Here is a 26,114-nt window from a genome sequence, read left to right on the forward strand (position 1 = left end):
AGAAGCTGTGATGAGAAAGCCTCATTTCACATCACAATGTAGCTTTCCTTCCATTCCAGGTGATGAACAAAATGGGTCCAGTTATGTGGTCAGGTCTCAGAATCAAGGGAGGCTTCTGTGTAGTGTAGCAGTTAGATTCAAAGACTCTAGAGTCAGACTGCTTGGGTTCAAATCCTACCTCTGCTACTTATTAGTGATATGACCTTGGGTACTTTTCTGTACCTGGAGTTTTCTTTTCTACATAATAGACAAGCTCCTGTCTCATAAGTTTGTTGGGAGATTTAATTAAGTAATGAAAAGAAGGTCTTCAGTAGAGTGCCAGGAAAGTAATAAACCTTATAGAAGCATTAGTATTATGCCATGGCATGATGAGGAAAGATATTATGTACCACTGAAGATAATTATTTTAATTAACCAATTTCTATTTTTTGGTCTGGTGAAAACGATTGTTCCTCTACATCTTTTCAAATGGACACATGTGGATATTTCTCTGATATTCAATGATCAGTTTCCAAAAGATCAGTTGGAAAATAAAGTAAATATGTCCTATCCAAATTACATCCTATGAGAAGTACCATTCAGGACCTAGAGTGGCTTTGAAGAGGGGGCTGTCTGTGTTGAATCTTGAAGAATATGTAGAAATCTGTTTACCAGATAGACAGATGGAAGGGCATTCCAGACGAAAGGAACAGCATCTACAAATCTCCGCACCTGGCTAATTTTGTATTTTTAGTAGAGACGGGGTTTCTCCATGTTGGTCAGGCTGGTCTCAAACTCCAGACCTCAGGTGATCCGCCTGCCTCGGCCTCCCAAAGTGCTGGGATTACAGGTGTGAGCCACCGTGCCCGGCCTACTTTTGCATTTCTGAGGCAAACCCAACCTAGTCATGATGTCTTTATCTACCTTATAGAAGATCATATTTAGTTTGCTAATATTTTGTTTAGGATTTTTGCTTCTATTTTCATGGGTTATATTGGTATAAGCTGTTCTCATCTGGTTTGCTATTGAGTTCATGTTGACTTACAGTTTTAATTAGGGATTTTTTTGCTCTTTTATTCTCTAAAATGGTTTATATAAAATGGATACACAATATCTTGTGTTGCCCATGAAAATGCTAGGTGACCACAATGTTCACATGTTTATTAAAAAGTTAAACTGAATTCTTTGAAGCCCACTTTTGGGTGTTACTACTTTTGTAGTGAGCACTTAGTATAGGACCTCCTATGGAAAAGTCTTCAATAAATGTTTGCTGGAATAATTAATCAATGTAGTAAATAATTAATAATGTAGTCAATAACACATAATGTAGTAAAATGGAACCAGTATGTTTGAGTAGTGAGTTATTCCTTCCTCCACCCATGCTTTGTCTTCAAATTTCCCATTGTCTACTGTCACTTTTCTGGATTGGTCACCACTCAGAAATTTTGATGTTGTAAATGTTTATCTTACAAAATTTTTGGAGTTAATTTGGTTTGTAAGGCCTGACACAATCTGGCCCCTTACAAGGACAGCTATTGTAGAGTAGAAATTGAGAGAATGACTAATGTGAATTCCTTCATTTCAAACACACTATGATAAAAAGAAAAGTTTCCATTTATACCATGTTTTACAGGGTTATGGTTCAATAGGTGATCTGTATGCTTCCTTTTGACTTCCAAACACATGTGTTCCTTTGTTTCTCAGGAAGTAATCATCATGTAGCCATGGAAATCAACGAGTGCAAAGGAAATGTTGCAGGGGAATAATGAAGCCAACTAACTCGGCTCCACACAGTTGGTCACATCCTAAAACAATTAAAATACATCCAAAAGCCCCTAGAGGAAGTGTTGATCAGTGCTTGGTATTTTGACAATAACTTGTACAGTATGTGAAAGCATTTCAAAAATTCTAAAGCATTTATAAAATGTAACATATTATCAAGATGAATGAACAGATATTTATTGAGTGACTACTATGAACTAGGTACTTTTGCATATATGCCCTCATTTTATTTCAGCAGCCCTATGGAATAGCTGGTTTTGGTATTATTTCCATTCTATTAATTTAAAAAAAAAAATACTAAGACTCCCAGAGGTTAAATGACTTGTCTAGTAAGTGAAAGAGACAACACGAATATGTTCTTTCCACCAATCAGAATTCATCTTAAAGATGAATCATGCCCAGATCCATGGCCTAAATCTCAAGAGGGACCCAACATGGTACAAACCACCTCCCAACCAGCTTTCCACACTGGTAAATAAGACTTAACTGTTTCTCTCTCTGCTTAACTAGGCTTGCAACTTACACCCTTGGAGGTAGGTTTGTGATTTGGAGGTTTAAAACTTTATCTCAATAACAGGAAAGATGAGGACCATGCGTTTTTTGAAGTCATTTATAAGGCATCAACATCTTATTAATCAAATTCTGACACAGTGGGCAATCCCATTATTCTCCTTTTCTTTTGGAAGAGTTTGTAATGTTTACATCTTCATAAAGATCCAAAGTTTATATTATACAGACATTTGTCTTATGATGACGTTTCAGTGGAAGGAATTGAGAGTAGTAACTGCTTTAATCTTTATTTAGAGTCTTAAAATAATGGAACTTACCTTTGGTGAAAATCTATGGACTCAGTCTCATTATTTTGTAAGCCATACCTTATATTTAACGCAAATTATATTATTAAGTTTCTCATGCAAAAGAGTCCAGATAAGCACTAGGGCAGTCTAAGCCTGGTATGGCAGCCCCTCAAAGTCATCAGACACCCAGACTGCTTCTACTTTTCTGCTTTCTAGCTTTAGCAAGTGACTTCCATTCTCAAGTTCATCTCAGGACACAAAAACACTGCTGTAGATCCAGCCACCAAACCCCCAATCCAGGCAGCAGGAAGGAGGCTGGGGAAGGACAAAGAGGATGTGGACCAGCTGTGTGTCCCCCTTTCATAAGGGTTTTCCGGGAAATTCAATCCGGCAACTTCTGCTTTTATCTCATTGGTCAGGGCTTAGTCACATGGCCAAACCTACATGTACATGATGTTGGGAAAGATAGTCTTTATCTGGTCTAAGGAAGAAAGAATGGGGGAATGGATACAGGGAGGTATCCACAATTGCAACCATAAAAGATGAAGCAGAGGGACAGAAAAGCCCACATAAAAGATCAAAGTCTTCAAAATAGGAAGAATAATTGGGTTTGAATCTCATGTCTGCTATTTACCAGAGGTAGCCGCATCTGGGAGACCAGCTAGAACAGGATTTGGACCAGGGTGGTAGTGATGGAGATGGGGAAAGGTGGTCAGTTTCTGAATATGTTTTGAAGGTAGAACCAACAGGATTTGCTAATGGATTAGAATGTGACGTCTCAGAGAAAGAGGAATCCAGGGTGACACCAAGTTTTGTTGTTATTGTTAAAGCAGCTGGAAGAATAGAGTTGTTCACTTACTGAGAAAAAGAGAACATGGTGGGAGGAGCAGGTTCAGAATGGGAGTGGAAGGAGATCAGAGGCTCAGATGTTTATTACACATTCAAATGGAGACGTTGAGTTGGAAGGTGGACATAGAGTCTGGAGCACAAGGAGGTGGTACACACTAGAGATACATACATTTAGAAGTAAGCAATACATAGATAGTATTTAAATCCCTGAGACTGAATGAAATCATTAAAGTAGTAAGTGCAGATGAAAAATGGAAGAGCTCTAAAGAGTAAGCCCTGGGGCAGTCCACCATTGTGGATGGCTAAGTGTTAACCAGCTTGGCCATAAACTGGCTGAGCGGGAGAACAGGAATGCATGTTCTCACGTAGGGCACAGAGAGCCCAGGAAAACTGAAAGAACCTGACAAGAAGATGAGAAGCAGTGTGGTGGAAGCCATGTGGAAGAAGTCTTTAGGAGCAGGGCGTCACTGTTTTAGATGCTACTGAGAGGTCAAATAAGACCACAACATTTGCTATGTTTGCCTTTTAAGAGTAATTTCAGTGGGTGGTGGGGGTAAAAAGAGAAGAAATAAGAGGAGAATTGGAGACAACAAGTAGATACAACTATTTTGCAGAATTTTGCTATAAGAGGAAAGACAGAAATGGGGGTTGGGGGTGTAGCAAGCTACAAGGGAAAGTGGGATCAAGAGATGAGTTTTTTTTTATGATGAGAGAATGCTTATACGGCACTGGGGAAAAGGCGGAAAGTGACAATGCAGGGGAGTGAAGGGAGGATTGCCTGCAGCACTGTCATTGACTTTGTACGCAAGGAAGGGAAGAAGTTAGGGTTCTAGTGTGTAAGTGGAGGTGTTGGTCTTTGTAAAAAGCGTGGAGAGTTCTTCCAGGGAAACAAGAGAAGGCAGAGTCTATGAGCCCAGATTTCGGTAGGTGGGTAGATGTGGTTGTGGGACCTCATGGAAGTTTTCTTCTGCTCACTTCCGCTTTCTCAGTGTATAGGAAGAAAGGTTATCATGACAATGAAGATGGAGAAGAGTGGTTGAATTTTTGAGAAAAGAACAAAAGGAATTAGCCAGGCATGGTGGTGTGTGCCTGTAGTCCCAGCTACTTGGGAGGCTGAGACAGGAGAATTGCTTGAACCCAGGAGGCAGAAGTTGCAGTGAGCCGAGATTGCACCACTGCACTCCAGCTTGGACGAAAAAGCGAGACTCTATCTCAAAAAAAAAAAAAAAAAGAATAAAAGGTATGAAAGAATTCTCTTCCAATAGAGTAAATGAATAAATGAATGGGCTAGGGAAACATAGTATGATTGCTAAGGGTCCACCAGAGATGAGTGATCAAGAATATAAAATGAGGTCGGGTGCTGTGGCTCACACCTGTAATCCCAGCACTTTGAGAGGCTTAGGTGGGCAGATCACTTGAGGTCAGGAGTTTCAGACCAGCCTGGCCAACATGGCGAAACCCCGTGTCTACTAAAAATACAAAAATTAGCTGGGCATGGTGGTACGCGCCTGTAATCCTAGCCACTTGGGAGGCTGAGGCAGGAGAATCGCTTGAACCCAGGAAGGGGAGGCTGCAGTGAGCCAAGATCGCACCATTGCACTCCACCCTGGGTGACAGAGCGAGATTCTATCTCAAAAAAAAGAATGTAAAATGAGGTCAGCTTAGCTGTGTGCTTTTGTTCAACTGTGAGATGGAGTAGGGAAAAGTTGAATTTAACAAAGATGGTAGTTTAGCCAAGATAGTTCAACAAAGTGAGAGGGGTAAGGAACTTGAAGGTATATTCAAGTGAGTGATGAAAACATTTGACCACAGATTTGAGCTGGGCAAGGAGGGAAATGACATGGAAAAAGTTATTGACAGAAAACACATAAGAGGATCAATGGGTTTTAGATTCTAATAGAGCTGAAGGATTATTGGAGCTCACAGAGTATGTGTGAGCCCACTAACAACAACAACAACAAAAGTCCTGAAATTCTCAAGTCTAAGCCTTAATGATGTCCGAAGGTGTCTACAACATAGGGGCTTGCCAGTGTGAGTTCACCCACAAAAATAAAATCAATCAGCTTTCTTCCAGTCCTCTCCAACACTGACCTGAGACACACAGAGTGGCCTCCTAACATGGCAGGATTAAATCCCGTTCCAGGATTCCAGATTTTTACACACTTCCTGCCATTTTCTGCAAATGGCAAAGAAGAGAGTTCAGTGACAAAGGAGGGCTCTGTGACAGGGCAGAATGCCAGGTCAACCAAAGAATCTCCCATTTCTATAGCCTGAAGAGAACTGAACAGCAGATCTCTGGCAGTCTATTGTGTTAACCGCCTTTCAGGGCAAGACCACATCTGCGTGAAGCGGTTCATTAAAGCTGCTCCACATGTACTGGGGCTGCCCTTTCCCTTTCCTGATTCCCACTCTTGCCTTAGGTGTGGAATAGAGAGAGAAATTAGAACGTCTCTGGCCAGGCTCTTTAAATACGAAAAAGGAAGAACCCAACACCTTGGAGGTGTATAAGAAAGGAACAAAGTAGCCCTGAATCAAATCTCTCAGGAAAGACATTCCTTCTGAGTGTGTTGTGAGGGCTGCGTTTCTCCAGCCATTAACTAGTAAATACCATCCCGAGCATCTTCATATTATTGACTGACATTACAAAAATACCAGAGTCAAAAACACATTTGTACAAGTCATGCTGAAATTCTCCTTCTTTCTCTCTATGCCACTGAAAAGCCCCAAGTTTATTTACTATCTAAATTCATGACAGGCATTTTCAGCTTCCCTTATGTAAAAGTCTTTTATCTGGATTTTAGAATTTTTAAACCATTCTCTTCATTGAGTATACAGCCCTAAGAGAGAAGAAATGGTCATTCAATAGTCTTTTTTTTTTTTTAGCTTCTTAAAAAATCTTCCAGCAATAAATACAGCACCAACTATCCAGAAGTTTTGAACTGGAGTTTACTTGATTATAATGAACAAAACCAGCAAGTAATGTGCTTTGATTTCTTGAAATTTTTTTAAAGGCCATTTTTGAATTTTTAAGTAAGTGTCAGATAGTACTCCTCTTTCACTTTTAGTCAATACTACTAATACTTGTTACCCTTCACAAATCCCAGGTCCTATATATTGTTGAACTTAGGTAAGGTAAAGATTTGCCACTAGAGAATGGAACTGAAATCAAAATGTTCCGCTTCTGTGAGTTTAAGAAAAACCTCTAATGGTTCCTTTTAGTGTGGGGTTTGGAGTTGAGTAGTATTTAAAGCACTAAACTGTCTCTCCAGTATTTGAGGGGATTAGGTTTAGGGTTCATTGTGTTGACTGTCTTTTGAAAGATTAGATAGTTTAGTTAGGCTCCTACTGGCCATGTAAATGTCTCAGTGTTTATTGACTGTCTGCAGTCATTATCAAAGACTCTGAACACAATCGACACCTTGTAAACAGAAATCCCATTATTTTTGTAGTACCGATAAGATTTACTGAGAATTTAATTTTTTATGATTGACTGGCCAGTTAAAGATATTAATGCATACAGGAGAGTGTGATAAATGAGTATGAATTCAGTCAACAAACTTGCCCTTTTTTTGTTTGGAAGCTATAATCTCATTTTGCTTGTAGATTGTAGAAATAATCTATATGGCATTCTATTTAAAAATGCTTCTTAAGTACATTTGAATGTGTTATATGCATTTCTATGAATCCTTCAGTGATCTACAAAGGGATTTACGTTTTAAGGGGAAAGATGTCTTAAATCTTTCAGTACCTAGAAAGAAAAAAAAATCTATGGATAGTGTCCTAATTTATGCAGGGAACAGGATAAGGATTTATTTTGGGGGTAGTCCGTGGCTGCATTTAAAAAGGCTAGAGCTAAAATAAAATTTGGAAAGCCATGCAGTAGATGTGTTGTGTTTGACCAGAGGCAAAATCCATGAGCTCAACATTATTTTGATTCTGAATTTAGTGACTTCTGCACGGGGGTTGCTCTTCAAGCTTCCCTCCCCACCCCGCAGTAAGGCATGTGCTAGATAGAAGAGGATCAAGGAAGTGTGGTTTTCTTGGGAACCTGCATGGCACAGCTTCAGGAGATGACTCTGACAGCATTCAGAGTTCAATCCGGGCAAGAAAAAGCCTTGCTTCAGGAAGCATTGGAAGGGGGCCGGAGTTTAAGAGAAAGCAGAAAGAAAGAATGAGGGTTAGACAATTCTGCCTGAGAGAAGTGGAAAGTGTGCCCCCAACATCTTTGATTGCCTCAGTATAAAACATACATTGTTTAACACACACAAAACAAAATCTTTGCAATGAAACCCAACACACTTCCACAGTCTCAGCTCCCAGCTCTGCTCTACTCATCTTCGAACACCTGCCCTGGCTCCACAGCATGTGCCTCCTTGCCTGTGCCTTTGCCTTCACTGTACCCTGCTTTCCCGCTTCCTGATGTGAAACTGCTCTTCGCCCCGAAAGTCCAAAGATCACTTCTTCTGCGATGTCTTACAAGCTCCCTCATATAGCTCACTCACTCGCTCCACTATATGCATGGACTTCTTGTAATTTCTTTGTGTGTCTAGCTTCACTACATCTGTAAGCTCCTAGAGGGCAGGACTCAATCTTGCTTTTTTTTTTCAAATATCCCCAGAGTCTAGCATATAGTATGTACTAATAAGTATACAGAGCAGGAAGAGGAAGAGCCACATCTGTGCTTTTGCTCACACTCCATCCTCTTTCTTTCTTTCTTTTTCAAGACAGAGTTTCACTCTTATTGACCAGGCTGGAGTGCAGTGGAGCAATATTGGCTCGCTGCAACCTCCGCCTCCTGGGTTCAAGTGATTCTCCTGCCTCAGCCTCCCGAGTAGCTGGAATTACAGGCACACACCACCAGGCCTGGCTAATTTTTGTATTTTTAGTAGCAACGGGGTTTCACCATGTTGGCCAGGCTGGTCTCAAACTCCTGACCTCAGGTGATCCGCCCATCTCGGCCTCCCAAAGTGCTGGGATTACAGGCATGAGCCACCGCACCTGCCTTCCATCCTCTTTCAATATAAAGCTTAGCATTCCCAAGAACGAACTGTTTTTGTTTGTTTGTTTGTTTTTGTTTTTGAGACAGAGTCTTGCTCTTGCCCAGCCTGGAGTGCAGTGGCGTGATCTTGGCTCACTGCAACCTCTGCCTCCCAGGTTCAAGCAATTTTCCAGTCTCAAACTCCCAAGCAGCTGGGACTATAGGCGCATGCCACCATGCCTGGCTAATTTTTGTATTTCTAGTAGAGACAGAATTTCACCATGTTGGCCAGACTGGTCTCAAACTCCTGATCTCAAGTGATCCAACCACCTTGGCCTCCCAAAGTGTTGGGATTACAGACATGATCCACCACGTCTGGCCCGAACTGCTTTTTGAAGACTTCCTTGACCAATGATCTCTCACATCTTTAAACTCTCATAGCACCCAAGTGAGAATTGCACACTTAACACTTAACAGATCTGTGTCCCTATCTTAGGTGCGTTTTTATATCTATGTGCTATTTCTCCAACTACAATCAAAGAACTCTTTGGACTAGTGGTTGAATGTTTAACCTCTTTGTATCACCCATGAGGCCTAGGGGGCTTCACTTAGGGTTGTTACCTAACAAATGGTTGTTGATGAAGAGCTGAGGAAGGTCTGAAAGGTAGATGAGGAAGATTATTTGACAGATTCAGTGAAGGAGGGCACATTCAGAACAGCCTAGGCAAAGACCAAGGTCAAGCAATAAGGAGCGGCAGGTAGACCTCCCCGAAACCCTTAAGCACCTCAAAAGGAGACAAAGCAAGTCCACCAAGTGTTTAACAAGAAGAAATAAAATCCCTGCACTTAATTAAGCTAATCTAATGGAAAGCCAGGGCACTTGCAACTAGGAGCACATGTCCACAATCAGTGGCTGGTGACAAACGAGGCAAAGAGGAAAAAGTAGTAACAGTGAGAACACTGAGAACTGAGGGAGAACAGTGAGAACTAAGCATTTGACATATATTCTTTTTCTAACACATTTTTATTGAGATATAATTTATATACCAAACAATTCACTCAGTTAAAATATACAAGTCAGCTGGGCACAGTGGCTCACACCTGTAATCCCAGCACTTTGGGAGGCCGAGGTGGGCAGATCGCCTGAGGTCAGGAGTTTGAGACCAGCCTGGCCAGCATGGTGAAACCCCGACTCTACTAAAAATACAAAAATTAGCCAGGCATGGTGGCAGGCACCTGTAGTCCCAGCTACTCAGGAGGCTGAGGCAGGAGAATGGTGTGAACCTGGCAGGCGGAGCTTGCAGTGAGCCTAGATCGCACCACTGCACTCCAGCCTGGGTGACAGAGCAAGACTCCATCTCAAAAAATAAATAAACATATAAAATAAAATAAAATAAAAGTATACAAGTCAATGCTTTTTACTATATCCACAGAGTTGTGCAACCAACAGTACAATCAATTTAGAATACTGTCGTCACCCCAAAAAGAATCTCCATTCTCTTTAGCAATCGCTCCCTATTCCCTTCCCAAAATTACCCTTCCACCCTGACCAGTAACTCTAGTCAACCACTAATCTTTCTGTTTCTACAGATTTGCCTGTTCTGGGCATTTCACACAAAAATAGAACACAATATGGCTTTCTTTGTGTCTGGCTTCTTTCACTTAGCATAATGTTTTTAAGTTTCATCCATGGTGTAGCATGTAGCAGAATTCACCCCTTTTTATTGCCAAATAGTATTCCATCATATGGATGCATAGCGTTCTATTTATCCACTCATTAGTTGATGGACATTTGGGGTTGATTATTAATATACATTCTTTTATTTATTCTTTCCACTACTCCTGGGAGGTAGGTGTTACTGTCCTCATTTTACAGATGAGTAAACTGAAACTCAGACTAACTATCCTGCCCCTTTATATAAGGAATGGCACTGCAGGCCGGGTGCAGTGGCTCAAGCTTGTAATCCCAGTACTTTGGGAGGCCGAGGTGGACGGATCACGAGGTCACGAGATCAAGACCCTCCTGGCCAACATGGTGAAACCCCATCTCTACTAAAAATACAAAAATTAGCTGAGCGTGGTGGCGTGCACCTGTAGTCCCAGCTACTAGGGAGGCTGAGGCAGGAGAATCAAATCACTTGAACCCGGGAGGCGGAGGTTGCAGTGAGCCAAGATCACACCATTGCACTCCAGTCTGGTGACAGAGAAAGATTCTGTCTCATAAATAAATAAATAAATAAATAAATAAATAAATAAATAACGGCACTGGGATTGATCTCGGTCTGCTTGAGTCCAAAGCCTTCATGTTTAATCACCACCCGTTATTTGGCAAACATTGTCTGTGGAGGGATGTGGCTCATGCCAAATTCCAAAAACTCATAGAGATCACTGGTGCCCCCCACCTGTCAAGGAATTTGGCTACAAATTTTCAAGTTTCATAGTTGTATGATCTGGAGGAAAGAATACGAGCTTTGGAGCTAGATAGTCTTGAATTTGAATCCCACATAGTAGCTGTGTGATACAGGGCAGGTTGTTCAACTTCTCTGAACCTCAGTTTCCTTTCCTATGAAAATGAAGATAATTCCTACCTTTCAGGTTTGTTCTGAGGATTAAATAGCTAATAATAATATGAGGTATCTGACACACAGTAGCTATTATTATCATACCTGTTTGCAGTGGTAGCAAAAGCAAGTAAAATACACACACACACACACACATAAACACACACACACACACACACACACTTTCCATAGAGAGGAATTTGAGGAGGTGAGTTTAGGATATGCGGTGGTGAGAAATCTGGGCAGAAATCTCCAGTGGTAGACAGACAGAGATAAAAGGCAGGAACTCAGGTGAGAGGTCAGGGCTAGAGATACGGATTTGGGGGTTATCAGCATGGAGGTGAGGGTTGAAGCTGTGACAACTATTTGGGTAGAACCAGGTAGAAAATAAAGAAATTAATCCAGTGCCTGAGCCCTGGGATGTCCATAATTAAGGCCAGCAGAAGGAATAAGAAGCAGTAAACAGTATAGAGGTAAGTATTTGGAAGGGTTGTGATGATATCAGAATAGCATTAAATTTTGAAAGCCAAGGGAGAGAGGATATTTTAGAAATGGATAAGGGACAGAGGAGAAAGTTGAGAAGGTTAGGTTGTAGAAAAGTTTGCAATGATGAGAACTGAGAGTAGGCTATTAGATTTGGCAGTCAGGAAGTCAACGATGACCTGGCATGTTGAGCATCTCTCCATCCATTCGTTCATTCATTCATCCATTCGTTTTTTCAGCATTCATTGAACATCTGCAGTGCATCTACAGGACGCTGTGCTAGGCTCCTGAGAAATATCCAGGTAAAACATAATCCCTTGCTACACTGAGCATGACATAAAATGAAAGGAAAGGTCAATGTTTTAAGGCCCCTTTTGTCTATGAGTTCAGTCAGGCATGAGAAACTGGGCCCCATGGGACAATTGTGATGGAAGGATGGTGCCTTAGCAAATCAAGGGGAAGCAAAAAAGGCTTGTCAAAGGTTGGCTAAAAGAAGGGATGGGAATTTATTCATTTATTTTGAGATGGAGTCTCGCTCTGTTGCCTGCCAAGGCTGTAGTGCAGTGGCGCAATCTCAGCTCACTGCAACCTCTGCCTCCCAAGTTCAAGCGTTTCTCCTGCCTCAGCCTCCGGAGTAGCTGGGATTACAAATGCGCACCACCACGCCCAGCTAACTTTCACATTTTTAGTAGAGACAGGGTTTCACCATATTGGTCAGGCTGGTCTTGAACTCCTGACTTCATGATCTGCCTGCCTCAGGCCTCCCAAAGTGCTGGGATTACAGGCGTGAGCCACAGTGCCCGGCTGGGAATTTAATTTTAAAAGGGGGATTAAAGAGGAGGAAAAGAGAAGGCAGAAGCATTTCAGTTTACTTATTGGACATAAATGTCATCCGAAGGATTTTCTTTTTCTCATTGGTGTATGGTGGAGATGTCTCTACATTGAATCTACCAATTTTTGACACTTGGGGTGAATTTTTAAAGTTGACACTGCATTTTGAGTCCATATATTAATAATTTCTCAGGGGGATGCAGTGGCTCACACCTATAATCCCAGCATTTTGGAGGCCGAGGTAGAAGGATTGCTTTGAGTTCAAGACTAGCCTGGGCAACATAGTGAGACCTCATCTCTACTAAAAATGAAAATAAAAAAATTAGCCGGGTGTGGTGGCGCATGCCTGTAGTCCCAGCTACTTGGGAGGCTGAGGTAGGAGGATCACTTGAGCCCAGGAGTTCAAGCCTGCATTGAGCTATGATCATCCAGCCTGGACAACAGAATGAGACCCTGTTTCAAAAAAAAAAGGAAAGAAAAAGAATTTTTCTTTTCTTCTAGGATCATCAAGGACACAGAATTTTTCTTTCTCCTAGAACTTTGAGTAAAATGAATCCTTCAAGAAAATGCAATGTTTATCCTGTAGTTCCAGTACCTTTTGACCCATTAGAGAAACTACAGACTCCTCCCCTTCATCCCCCAGCCTGCAGCCAAGGTACCTGTAGTTTAAGAAGCAAGTTAGAGAATGAGTTAGAATACCACGGCTTCACATTTGTAGCCATACTTTCTACTTACCATTAAAACAAATAGATCAAGAATAAAAATTAATTCAGGAGTTATGAAGAGGAAATTAAAAATAAGCATAATAGAAATGGGACTACTAAAGTTAAGAAATAAAGCCAGGACCAGGCACAGTGGCTCATGCCTGTAATCCCAGCACTTTGGGAGGCTGAGGCGGGTGCATCACGAGGTCAAGAGTTCAAGACCAGCCTGGCCAAGATGGAGAAATTCCGTCTCTACTAAAAACCACAAAAATTAGCCGGGCACGGTGGCAGGCACATGTAATCCCAGCTACTTGGGAGACTGAGGCAGAAGAATCACTTGAACCCAGGAGGCAGGGGTTGCAGTGAGCCAAGATCAAAAGATCATGCCACTGCACTCCAGCCTGGGCAATAGAGTTAGACTCCATCTCAAAAAAAAAAAAAAAAAAAAAAAGAGGAAGAAGAAGAAAGAAAAAGAAATAAAGCCAGAAGCCCAAAATTTAAAGGAGAAAATTATGACACATTAATATTAAAGAATAAAACAAATTAATGAAAAGGTTAAGTAAAAAATTTAAGAAAGAAACATATATATATATATATATATATATATTTTTTAGAGACAGGGTCTTGCTATGTTGCTCAGGCTGGTCTCAAACTCCTGGGCTCAACCAGTCTTCCTGCCTCACCCCCCAAAGTGCTGGGATTACAGGCATAAGTCACCACAACCAGCCAAGAAAAAACTTTGAAGAAAAAAAGATTGAGGCCGGCCGCGGTGGCTCACTCCTACAATCCCAGCACTTTGGGAGGATGAGGTGGGCAGATCACGAGGTCAGGAGTTTGAGACCAGCCTGACCAACATGGTGAAACCCTGTCTCCACCAAAAATACAAAAATTAGCTGGGCGTGGTGGCACACGCTTGTAATCCTAGCTACTCAGGAGGCTGAGACAGGAGAATCACTTGAACCCAGCAGGCGAAGGGTTCAGTGAGCCGAGATTGTGCCACTGCACTCCAGCCTGGGTGACAGTGAGACTCTGTCAAAAAAAAAAAAAAAAAAAAAAAAAAAATTGAACTAAAACCACAAGAATCAAAAGACCACAAGCTAAAATAACAATAACATTTTTAAAACTGGATGCCAAGAAAATGTTAGTAACATTAAGATAAATAAAAAGATACTGTGGCTCATACCTGTAATCCCAATGCTTTGGGAGGCCGAGGTGGGTGGGAGGATCACTTGAGGCCAGGAGTTCGAGACCAGCCTGGGCAACACAGTGAGACCCTGTCACTATAAAAAAAACTTTTAGGCCAGGCTCGGTGGCTCATGCCTGTAATCCCAGCACTTTGGGAGGTCGAGGCGGGCAGATCATTTGAAGTCAGGAGTTCAAGATCAGCCTGACCAACATGGTGAAACCCTGTCTCTACTAAAAATACAAAAAAAAAAAAAAAAAAAATTAGCTGGGCGTGGTGGCACATGCTTATAATCCCAGCTACTCAGAAGGCTGAGGCAGTAGAATCGCTTGAACCCAGGAAGCAGAGGTTGCAGTGAGCTGAGATTGTGCCACTGCACTCCAGCCTGGGCGACAGAGTGAGTCTAAAAAAAAAAAACCTTTTAAAATTAGCTAGACATGGCGATGAGTACCTGTAGTCCCTAGACATGGCGATGAGTGCCTGTAGTCCCTAGACACGGTGATGAGTGCCTGTAGTCCTAGCTGCTCAGGAGGCTGAGGTGGGAGGACCCTGTCTCTAAAAAAATTAAAAATTTAAAAAAGATAAGTAAAAAGAAAGTAGAGGTCGATTTTTAAAAATCTAATCAAAAGATTAAAGGAATGAAATATGAAATAATAAAATAATAAAAGTGGAAAATAACAGTGCAAATGAATTAAAATACCTAAGAATAAACCAGATTAAAAACCGAAAACTCAGATGTAAAAGAATAAAATGATATCAAAGCTAAAACAGGTAAAAATTAGTGAAACATTAAAAGAAATATAAATCGATTCAAAAGTGTGCTATAACACACAAATACAAACATGTTAAAGCTAAAGTGTTAAAAATGAATCTCTAATACAATTACCTATCCACAGAGACAAATTGACAGGTACTGTCCACTCCTAATGTGATCCTCCAGGTTCAATGACACTACACTCACCCACATCGCCCAGGGGAGGGCAGAGCCAAGGAATCAAGCAGAGTGGGGTTCCTGTCCTCCATCTAGTTGGAAACACCATGCATGCCCAGGATGCCAAGCAAGCCCACCTGTCCCATGGGCAGCTGGGAGATGCCAGGCTCCCCAGAGACTCCCTAGGCACGCACCACTGTCTCATTGTTGCTGCACACTGCAGAGCTCTTTTAGGCGGTGACATCATAGGACAACTGGCAGCCCGGTGAGGAATCTACAACTAGTTATCCTTTTCTCCCATACAAAAGGAGGTGTCCGTGAGGTTAGAGCTAGCTGCAAGTAATAGAGACCCAGAATAATAGCAGCTCAAACTAACTAGAATGATGTTTATTTCTCATGTAACAGTCAAAAAAGTAAGCCCAGACTGAGATGCTAGTCCTAATCTATAAAGTCCTCAGGGTCCTGGGCTCCTTCCAACTTTCTGCTCACCATTCCAAAGACCCTACACTTAGTTAGGCCTTGTCCTCATGGCCCATGATGAAGCTCCTGTCAGCTCTCTCCAGGAGCAAGGAAATAAGAAACTGTGAAGAGTAAACAGTAGTTACCTCTTAAGGAAGGTTTCCAGAAATGCCACCTGGCACATCCACTCACATCCCTTTAGCCAGACTAAGTAACGTTTAGCTGCAAGGGATGCTGGGAAATGTAGTTTTAATTCTGGGGCCATGTGCATAGCTGCAAATTCTGTTATGGTAGAAAGTGAAAACGGATATTAGGGGTCAGCTACTGGTCTCTGTTTTGGGAGCATGCAACATGAGTGCTCTTCTCCCTCCCCCTCCTGAGGAATGCCTGTTTATTTCAGGTGTGACCCAATTTTAAAAGTCTTTTTTACCCTGGTCTAGGGGAGGAAAGAAAGCTCTAGTAAAACTACATAGAGAAATACTGGCATAAATATGAATGTTTGCACACATTGTGAGAGGGGTCATGATTTGATCAAAGACACCAACATCTCACTCTGATCTAATGTATTAGGAATCTGTGAAAACTAAAGTCATTACAAAGTTGTGAAGACCCAGGTTTGCCTCTTTATGTAAAGAAAGTAATTTGCTTTCTGGTTTGGCTTCTGCCTCCTATTGAGTTCCCTGAATATCTTGACCACCGAATAATAAGGAGAAAGGTTACCTATCCAGATATCTAATAGGGAAAGGTGGGGAAAATGGGAAAGGTTAACATTTCTCCCCATTCTCCCCTTTCTCCCCATTTTCCTCTTTGGAGTAGGCCTTCTGAACTCAAAGAATTTTTTTTTTTTTTTTTTGAGACGGAGTCTCGCTCTGTCGCCCAGGCTGGAGTGCGGTGGTGCAATCTCCACTCACTGCAAGCTCCGCCTCCCGGGTTCACGCCATTCTCCTGCCTCAGCCTCCCGTGTGGCTGGGACTACAGGCACCCGCCACCGCGCCCGGCTAATTTTTGTATTTTTAGTAGAGACGGGGTTTCACCGTGTTAGCCAGGATGGTCTCGATCTCCTGACCTCGTGATCCGCCCATCTCGGCCTCCCAAAGTGCTGGGATTACAGGCGTGAGCCACCGCGCCCGGCCTGAACTCAAAGAATTTACAGAGGAATTTAGAGAAATGTACAGGTCCCCACTATGTTTCTAGCACTTTATTATTCACTAACCAGTATCATAAAAGGAAAGGCCTTTGGACTCCATGAAGAAAAGATACATTCATGGGACCTCAGTTTACATCTGTGTGACAAAAGGACTGAATTAGATTTAATGGTTCTCAAACTACGGTCTGTATAAGCATCGCACTAAGTAGCTGGTTAACAAAAATTCAGATTCCAGGTAGATAATATATTTTAGTGTAACAATATAATAATGATATAGGCAATGATATAATCAATTATATGATTTCAGATTTCACATTGTAATTATCCTTTAAGAAATTGCTATTTATATAGTTTTGGTGAAATTGCAAAGAAAAACATTCGCAATAATCTGAAAATGCTATTAAAATACTCCTCTTTTTTTTTCAACTACATATCTGTATGAGGTCAGACTTCAACCAAACAACATAACAGATGCAATGCAGAAGCAGAAAAGAGCCCAGCTGTCCTCTGTTAATATTAATATTATAAGATATTAAAGAGATTTGCAAAAATGTAAAGTGATACCACTATGTAAAATGATAAAATGATAGCCAAAATGTAAAATAATAGCCACTTTTTAAAATGTGGCTGCTAGAAGACTTTAAATTACATTATTAGTTGTTTGAGATGATCTAATTATTTTTTTCACATGATACGCAATGTGCATTAACATAATGATTTCATTATTGCTTTTAAAAAATAAATAAATATTTAAAAACTGTGAAAATGTAGATTCTAAGTTCCCCAAACTGCCACCTCCCACCACCAGCAGCACCAAGAATTCTGGTTCCATAGGAATGGACTTGGGCCTGGAAATGTTCATTTTGTATAATTCCCCCAGGCGATCATGATGCAGGCGGTCCTCATCTACCCTTCAGACAGGTGCTCTCTAAGGCCCCTCTCACTCCTAAAGCGTAAACAGAAAGAATGAAGAGAAATATATTATTTTAGGGTCAATGGAGAGATTTAAAATGGTGTTTTGGTTTCCTCTGTGTAGATTTCAGGGTCAGTCATGTGACCTCACTGCAAACAAGTTTTTTTTGTGTCAATGCCTCAAAGTGTCATGGCTTCCTCACCTGTCCTTAACCCTGCCCTTCTGGCCAGTGCATTTAGCTATGTTTGAACTCCATGTTTCCTTTGGTAAAGCTTTTCCCCATTATAGTAATTTCTCAAAGAATTTATAACCTTCAAGGTAAAGGTCTCTGAAACAGGACTCTAAGGATGCTCCGCACCATTGACACATTAAGAGCACTTCAAGTACATTAATGTCCTCAGTCCCTGGATTTATTGCAACACAGTAAAGCCTCTTTTCAGAAAGCCTACTCTTAGTTCCATTTATTCAGCAGGCTTTTCCAGAAAGAGATTAGAAGTAAAATGATTTGAGATAGAATCAAAGAATTCCATCTTTTTAATTAGTGTGCTAAACACAGGAACACCTAATACAAATATTTGACTATGTGGTCCAGCGTGGGCTCTAAGGTCACCAGAGAAAATTTACAGGGAACTCCAAAGGCCCTGCACAATAATTGTCTTGGGTTATGACTTTTTGAATTGCCTTCGTTGTCGGTAGCACTACATTTGGAAATAAATAAAATTTGCTGAATTAGGGCACTCTTCGTGTTAAAATGTTTAATCTTCACTTTAATGAGTTTTGGTCATTGAAGCCTTTTTGTTTCGTGAAAGGGAGAACCTTTACACAAGGTTAGCTCTTTTTACACAGCCTAATGACTCACTAATTAAAAATCCTTTTTGGATAGATGCCAGGCTTGTCTAGTCAATGTGAGAGGGAAGGAAGCAGAAATCTATTTCAAAATATTTTAGGTTACTATAATTCTAAATTGTATAATTTATTATTAAAGATATTCCATACATGATTTTATGAAATGCTGCAGTAGAGAAGAAGGTGCCAATTCTGTACTCATATCCTGCTTTGCATGGTAACTTATCTCACAGATGAGATTTGAGATTTGAGATTTCATTACATGATGTTTTACACCATGGGCTCTGGACCACCTGCCTCTGATGTGCCACATTTGTTCCTTGTCTGAAATGAGAAGAAGCTATACTGTGAGGTGAGAAGGGGCAAAGGAATCATCCAGGGCCAGGACAGGCCATGAGGAACAAGGAGCAGGGTAGAGGGAAAAACCTTAGGGGCAGAGTGTATGGCAGAGGAGTGTATGTTCCATTTTGGAACACCTTTAAACGGACTTTTACCTTTTCACTAAGTTTTAACTCAGAGTGGTCTTTTTAATTTAGTTTAATTTGGCCGGGTGCAGCGGCTCACACCTGTAATCCCAGACCTTTGGGAGGCAGAGGTGGGTGGATCACCTGAGGTCAGGAGTTCGAGACCAGCCTGACTAACATGGTGAAACTCTGTCTCTAATAAATACAAAAAAAAATTAGCTGGGCATGGTGGTGCATGCCTGTAATCCCAGGTACTTGGGAGGCGGAGGCAGGCAATTCACTTCAACCCGGGAGGCAGAGGTTGCAGTGAGCCAAGATTGTGCCATTGCACTCTAGCCTGGCCAAAAAGAGTGAAACTCTGTCGCAAATAATAATAATAATAATATAGTTTAATTTAATTTTTCAGACAGGATCTCACTCTGTCACTTAGGCTGGAGCGCAGTGACACAATCATAGGTCACTACAGCCTCAAACTCCTGGGTTCAACCAATACTGCTGTCTCAGCCTCCCAAATAGCTGGGACTACAGGTGCATGCCACAACATCTGACCAACTTTTTCTTGTTGTTATTTTTTGTAGAGCCAGGATCTCTCTATTTTGCCCAGACTGGTCTCAAACTTCTGGCCTCAAGCAATCCTATAGGCTATCTTTTTTTTTTTTTTTTTTCCATTGGTTATTGGAGTACAGGTGGTATTCGGTTACATAAGTAAGTTATTTAGTGGTGATTTGTGAGATTTTGGTCCACCCACCACTCAAGCGGTATACACTGCACCCTATTCATAGTCTTTCATCCCTCACCCCTCTTCCACCTTTCCCTCAAAGTCCCCAAAGTCCAGTGTATCATTCTTATGCCTTTGCGTCCTCATAGCTTAGCTCCCACATATCAGCAAGAACATATGATGTTTGGTTTTCCATTCCTGAGTTACCTCACTTAGAATAATAGTCTTCACTCTCATCCAGGTTGCTGCAAATTCCTTTTTATGGCTGAGTAGTATTCATATATATATATATATATATATATATATATATATATATATATATATATATATATCACAGTTTCTTTATCCACTTGTTGATTGATGGACATTTGGGTTGGTTCCACAATTTTGCAATTGTGAATTGTGCTGTTATAAACGTGCGTGTGCAAGTATCTTTTTCGTATAACGACTTATTTTCCTCTGGATAGATACCCAGTAGTGGAATTGCTGGATCAAGCGGTAGTTCTACTTTTAGTTATTTAAGGAATCTCCACACTGTTTTCTATAGTGGCTGTAATAGTTTACATTCCCACCAGCAGGGTAGAAGTGTTCCCTGATCACTGCATTCACGTCAATATCTACTGTTTTTTATTTTTTGATTATGGCCATTCTTGCAGAAGTAAGGTAGTATCACATTGTGGTTTTGATTTGCATTTCCCCGACCATTAGTGATGTTGAACATTTTTTCATAAGTTTGTTGGCCATTGTATATCTTCTTTTGAGAATTGTCTATTCATGTCCTTAGCCCACTTCTTGATGGGATTGTGTCTTTTTCTTACTGATTTGTTTGAGTTTGTTGTAGATTCTGGATATTAGTCCTTTGTCAGATGTATAGATTGTAAAGATCTTCTCCCACTCTGTGGGTTGTCTGTTTATTCTGCTGACTGTTCCTTTTGCTGTGCAAAAGCTCTTTATTTTAATTAAGTCCCAGCTATTTACCTTTGTTTTTATTGTATTTGCTTTTGGGTTCTTGGTCATGAAATCCTTGCCTAAGTCAATGTCTGGAAGGGTTTTTCCAATGTTAACTTCTAAATTTTAATAGTTTCAGGTGTTAGATTAAAGTCCTTAACCATCTTGAGTTGATTTTTGTATAAGGTGAGTGATAAGGATCCAGTTTCATCCTCCTACATGTGGCTAGCCAATTATCCCAACACCATTTGTTGAAAAGGGTGTCCTTTCCTCCACTTTATGTTTTTGTTTGCTTTATCGAAGATCAGTTGGCTGTAAGTATTTGGGTTTATTTCTGAGTTCTCTATTCTGTTCCATTGGTCTATGTGCCTACTTTTATACCAGTACAATGCTGTTTTGGTGACTATGGCCTTACAGTTTGAAATCAGGTAGTGTGATACCTCCAGATTTGTTCTTTTTGCTTAGTCTTGCTTTGGCTATGTGAGCTCTTTTTTTGTTCCATATGAATTTTATAATTGTTTTTTCTAAATCTGTGAAGAATGATGGTGGTATTTTGATGGGGACTGGATTGAATTTGTAGATTGCTCTTGACAGTATGGTCATTTTCACAATATTGATTCTACCCATCCATGAGCATGAGATGTGTTTCCATTTATTTGTGTCATCTATGATTTCTTTCAGCAGTGTTTTGTAGTTTTCTTCGTAGAGGTCTTTCGCCTCCTATATTCCTAAGTATTGTAATTTTTTTTTTTTTGCAGCTATTGTAAAAGGGGTTGAGTTCTCTCTCTTTTCTTTTTTTTCTTCTTCTTTTTTTTTTTGATATGGAGTCCTGCTCTGTCACCCAGGCTGGAGTGCAGTGGCATTGATCTCAGCTCACTGCAACCTCTACCTCCCGGGTTCAAGCAATTCTCCTGCCTCAGCCTCCTGAGTAGCTGGGATTACAGGTGCCCACCACCATGCCTGGCTAATTTTTTGTGTTTTAGTAGAGATGGGGTTTCACCGTGTTGCCCAGTCTGGTGTTGAACTCCTGAGCTCAGGCAATCCACCTGCCTTGGCCTCCCAAAGTGCTAGGACTATGGGGGTGAGCCACCATACCTGGCCAGGGGTTGAGTTCTTGATTTGATTCTCCCCTTAGTTGCTGTTGGTATATAGAAGAGCTACTGATTTGTGTACATTAATGTTGTATCCAGAAACTTTGCTGAATGCTTTTATCAGTTCTAAGCTTTCTGGAGGAGTTTTTAGGGTTGTCAAGGTAAATGATCATATCGCCAGCAAACAGTGACAGTTTGCCTTCCTCTTTACCGATTTGGATGCCCTTTATTTCTTTCTCTTGTCTGATTGTTCTGGCTAGGACTTCCAATACTATGTCAAAGAGAAATGGTGAGAGTGGGCATTCTTGTCTTGTTCCAGTTCTCCGAGGGAATGCTTTCAACTTTTCCCCATTCAGTATTATGTTGGCTGTGGGTTTCTCATATGTGACTTTTATTACATTGAGCTATGTCCCTTGTTTGCCGATTTTGCTGAGAGTTTTAATCATACAGTGATGCTGGATTTTGTCTAATGCCTTTTCTATATCTATTGAGATGATCTTGCTGCTTGTTATTGGTCGGTTGAGGGTATCTAATTCTTCCTGATTTAAGCTAGGAGGGTTGTATTTTCCGGGAATTTATCCATCTCTTCTAGGCTTTCTAGTTTATGTGCATGAAGGTGTTCACAGTAGCCTTGAATGATCTTTTGTATTTTAGTGGTGTCAGTTGTAATATCTCCCGTTTCGTTTCTTAATGAGATTATTTGGATTTTCTCTCTTTTTTTCTTGGTTAATCTTGCTAATGGTCTATCCATTTTATTTATCTTTTCAAAGAACCAGCTTTTTGTTTCATTTATCTTTCATATTTTTTTTTGTTTCAGTTTTATTTAGTTCTGCTCTGATCTTGGTCCTTTTTTCTTGGACCTTGGACCTTCTTGATTTCTTCTGCTGGGTTTGGTTTGTTCTTGTTTCTCTAGTTCCTTGAGATGTCACCTTAGAATGTCAGTTTGTGCTCTTTCAGTCTTTTTGATGTAGGCATTTAGGGCTATGAACTTTCCTCTTAGCACCACCTTTGCCGTATCCCAGAGGTTTTGATAGGTTGTGTCATTATTGTTCAGTCTGAAGAACTTTTTAATTTCCATCTTGATGTCATTTTTGATCCAATGATCATTTAGGAGCAGGTTATTTAATTTCCATGTATTTGCAAAATTTTGAAGGTTCCGTTTGGAGTTGATTTCCAGTTTTATTCCACTGTGGTCTGAGAGAGTGCTTGACATAATTTCACTTTTCTTAAATTTATTGAGGCTTGTTTTGTGGCCTATCATGGAGAAAGTGCCATGTGCTGTTGAATAGAATGTATATTCTACAGTTGTTGGTGTTCTGTGTATATCTGTTAAGTCCATTCGTTCCAAGGTATAGTTTAAATCCATTGTTTCTTTGTTGACTTTCTGTCTTGATGACCTGCCTAGTGCTATCAGTGGAATATTGAAGTCCCCCACTATTATTATGTTGCTATCTCATTTCTTAGTTCTATTAGTAATTGTTTTATAAATTTGGGACCTCCAGTGTTAGGTGTACATATATTTAGGATTGTGCTATTTTCCTGTTGGACAAGGCCTTTTACCATTATATAATGTCCCTCTTTGTTTCTTTTTTTTTTTTCCCCCAAGCCAAACTGTATCCAGCTTTATTAAAGATACTTTCCATAAACAATCATGGTATTTCAGGCAGGACATGGGCAGACAATTGTTAACAGTATACAACAACTTTCAAACTCCCTTCTTCAACGGACTACCAAAAATCAGAAAGCCACTATAAAACCCAATGAAGCCTTCATCTGATGCTCTGAACAGGGAAAGTTTAGAGTGAGGGTTGACATTTCACATTTAGCATGTTGTTTAACAACTTTTCACAAGCCGACCCTGACTTTCAGGAAGTGAAATGAAAATGGCAGAATTTATCTGGAGATCCACAATCTAGAAATGGAACCAATGCTGTTTTGACAGGTGCCCTCTCAGTGGCATCACTGGAAAGTCCAGATTGCCTGACACACTGGTAACCAATGACGAGGGGTCAGGTCCCAACAGATGTCTGGGCTTAAGGGAGTTAAGTCTATGCTGAAAGATGGAAAGGGAGAAGAGGACATAAAAACAAATTTGTTTTTCCATACCACAAGGCTTTTGTGCCAAGGTGGCCATGTGTGTCAAAGTCAGGGAATCCCTCCTCCTGGGAACCAAGAGGAAGCCTCTCAAAACTAGAAGGGAAAGGTGTTTTCCCCACATCAATCCAGCTGTGGAGACATTCTATTAGTGACATATGCCCCTTCCCCCAAAAACAACAATGAAGTGTTCTGTGTGCTAACAACATAGCTTTAAAAAAAAAAAAAGTAAAACAAAATTCTGCATTTTTATAAAACTTGATAAAAAATAGTATTTCAAACTGTACAGTCACCAGAAGTACAGTTATCAAAAATGCACACACTTCACTTGGCATCTCCAGCACCTTCAGCTTTCTGTGCCTGCTCTGTTTGGCATCTCCGTTTTCTGCAGGGTTATTCCCCTCCTTGCCAGCATCAGCTTCCCTTTGGGTACCTTCTCTCCCTTCTTTGCAGGGGCCTTTTTAGGCTTGGGCTCTGGCTTTGGAGGAGCAGGTTTAGCAGACAACCTCGCGGATCTTCTCTGTGGTTCGTCCTTCACCTTGGCTTTATCTCTTTTAGCATCCCCTTCAGCCTCTCTCTTGGGCATGGTGGCGACGGTGGCAGGACATAGGTGCTGGATGCGGGATGCAGCGCGCATGCTGGCTTTGGTCGGTCTGGGGGTCGTTCTCGCCTCTTCTTCTTCACACTGCTCCCCCTCTTTGTTTCTTTTAACTGCTGTTGCTTTAAAGTTTGTTTTCTCTGATATAAGAATAGCTACTCTTGCTCACTTTTGGTGTCCATTTGCATGAAATGCCTTTTTCCACCCCTTTACTTTAAGTTTATGTGAGTCCTTATGTGTTAAGTGAGTCTCCTGAAGGCAGCAGATAGTTGGTTGGTGAGTTCTTATCCATTCTGCAGTTATGTATCTTTTAAGTGGAGCATTTAGGCCGTTTGCATTCAATGACAGTATTGAGATGTGAGGTACCATTCTGTTCATCATGCTATTTGTTGCTTGTGTACCTTGGTTTTTTTGGTTTTGCTTTTTAAGTTGTATTTTTCTTTTATAGGTTCTGTGTGATTTATGCTTTAAAGAGGCTATGTTTTGATGCATTTCCAGGATTTGTTTCAAGATTTAGAGCTCCTTTTAGCAGTTCTTACAGTGGTGGCTTGATAGTAGCGAATTCTCTCAGCATTTGTTTGTCTGAAAAAGACTCTCTTTCCTTCATATATGATGCTTAGTTTCACTGGATACAAAAATCACATGATCATCCTATAGGCTATCTTTAAACACTGTGTTGGAGCCAGGCACAGTGGCTCACGCCTGTAATCTCAGCACTTTGAGAGGCCAAGTCAGGAGGATCGCTTGAGCACAGGAGTTTAAGACCAGCCTGGACAACATAGGGAGAACCTGGCTCTACAAAAAAATTTAAAATTAGCAGGGCATGGTGACTCACTCCTATAATACCAGCTACTTGGGAGGCTGAAGTGAGTAGATTGCTTGAGCCCAGAGGTCAAGGCTGCAGTGAGCCATGATCTTACCACTGTACTCCAGCCTGGGCAACAGAGCAAGACCCTGTGTCAAGTAAATAAATATCTCTTTGGGTAGACCCTGAAATGGTTTCTTTTTACAATATGCTCCTCTAATACCACCCCAAAGATGACTGTCACTCCCAGCATGTACCTGAATGTCTTTATTTCCCTTTGTAATGTCCTCTAGGATACCACTCATAACATCATGGGCTGTCTTGCGTCTTTGCATCCCAAGGGCCTAGCCCAGGGGAAATGTTAGATGTTCATTAAATATTTGTTGAATGCATGGATAGATGGATATAGAGAATCATTAATTTAACACACAGTGTTCAAAGTACAGACCTTCCTTATGATGGTTAGAGAAGTATTGATCATTGTCACTAATTTAATCATATTGGTTTCTCCCAGGAAGGATTAAAGAGGAATTCTGGAGCATGGGGCACTAGCAGAGAAGAGACAAGGAGGCAGGCCTGCGTCAGGACATCAGTGAGCAGCCAGGAAGAAAGCTGAAGGATAGGGTGAGGGGGTGAAGAGTCGCAGGTAATTTTCCAAACTGGGAGCACATTATTCTTCTTGCCAAAGGCTTTCACTCTCCTGAGATTTAATTTAAACATTTAAAACAACAACAACAACAAAAAAACCCAACTATTTTCTTTCTGTTTCTCCCTGAAAAGCCAAGGTGTCCTCTAACCAAAAAAAAAGGAAAAAAACCAAAACAAAAAAAAACCTTGCAAAGACTTAATTTGAGAATCTCGGGGGAAATGGTATAGCTCGAAGAGAGGCATCAGCAATGGCCCCAGGCTATACAATTTGAACAATGTATTTATTTATTTTTATTTTTATTTTT

The 26,114-nt window shown here is 40.8% G+C and overlaps 1 pseudogene across 1 annotated transcript; it reads right to left on the reverse strand.

Moving 5' to 3' along the window:
- Nucleotides 1-23,265: 23,265 nt before the first annotated feature.
- Nucleotides 23,266-24,511, reverse strand: LOC101011686 (annotated as a pseudogene). Its single transcript, XR_651846.4, has one exon. The product of XR_651846.4 is annotated as a non-histone chromosomal protein HMG-17 pseudogene (transcript).
- Between the last annotated feature and the right edge of the window lie 1,603 nt (nt 24,512-26,114).

The sequence above is a fragment of the Papio anubis genome, chromosome 11 (genome assembly GCF_008728515.1).
Source record: "Papio anubis isolate 15944 chromosome 11, Panubis1.0, whole genome shotgun sequence".
NCBI lineage: Eukaryota > Metazoa > Chordata > Mammalia > Primates > Cercopithecidae > Papio > Papio anubis.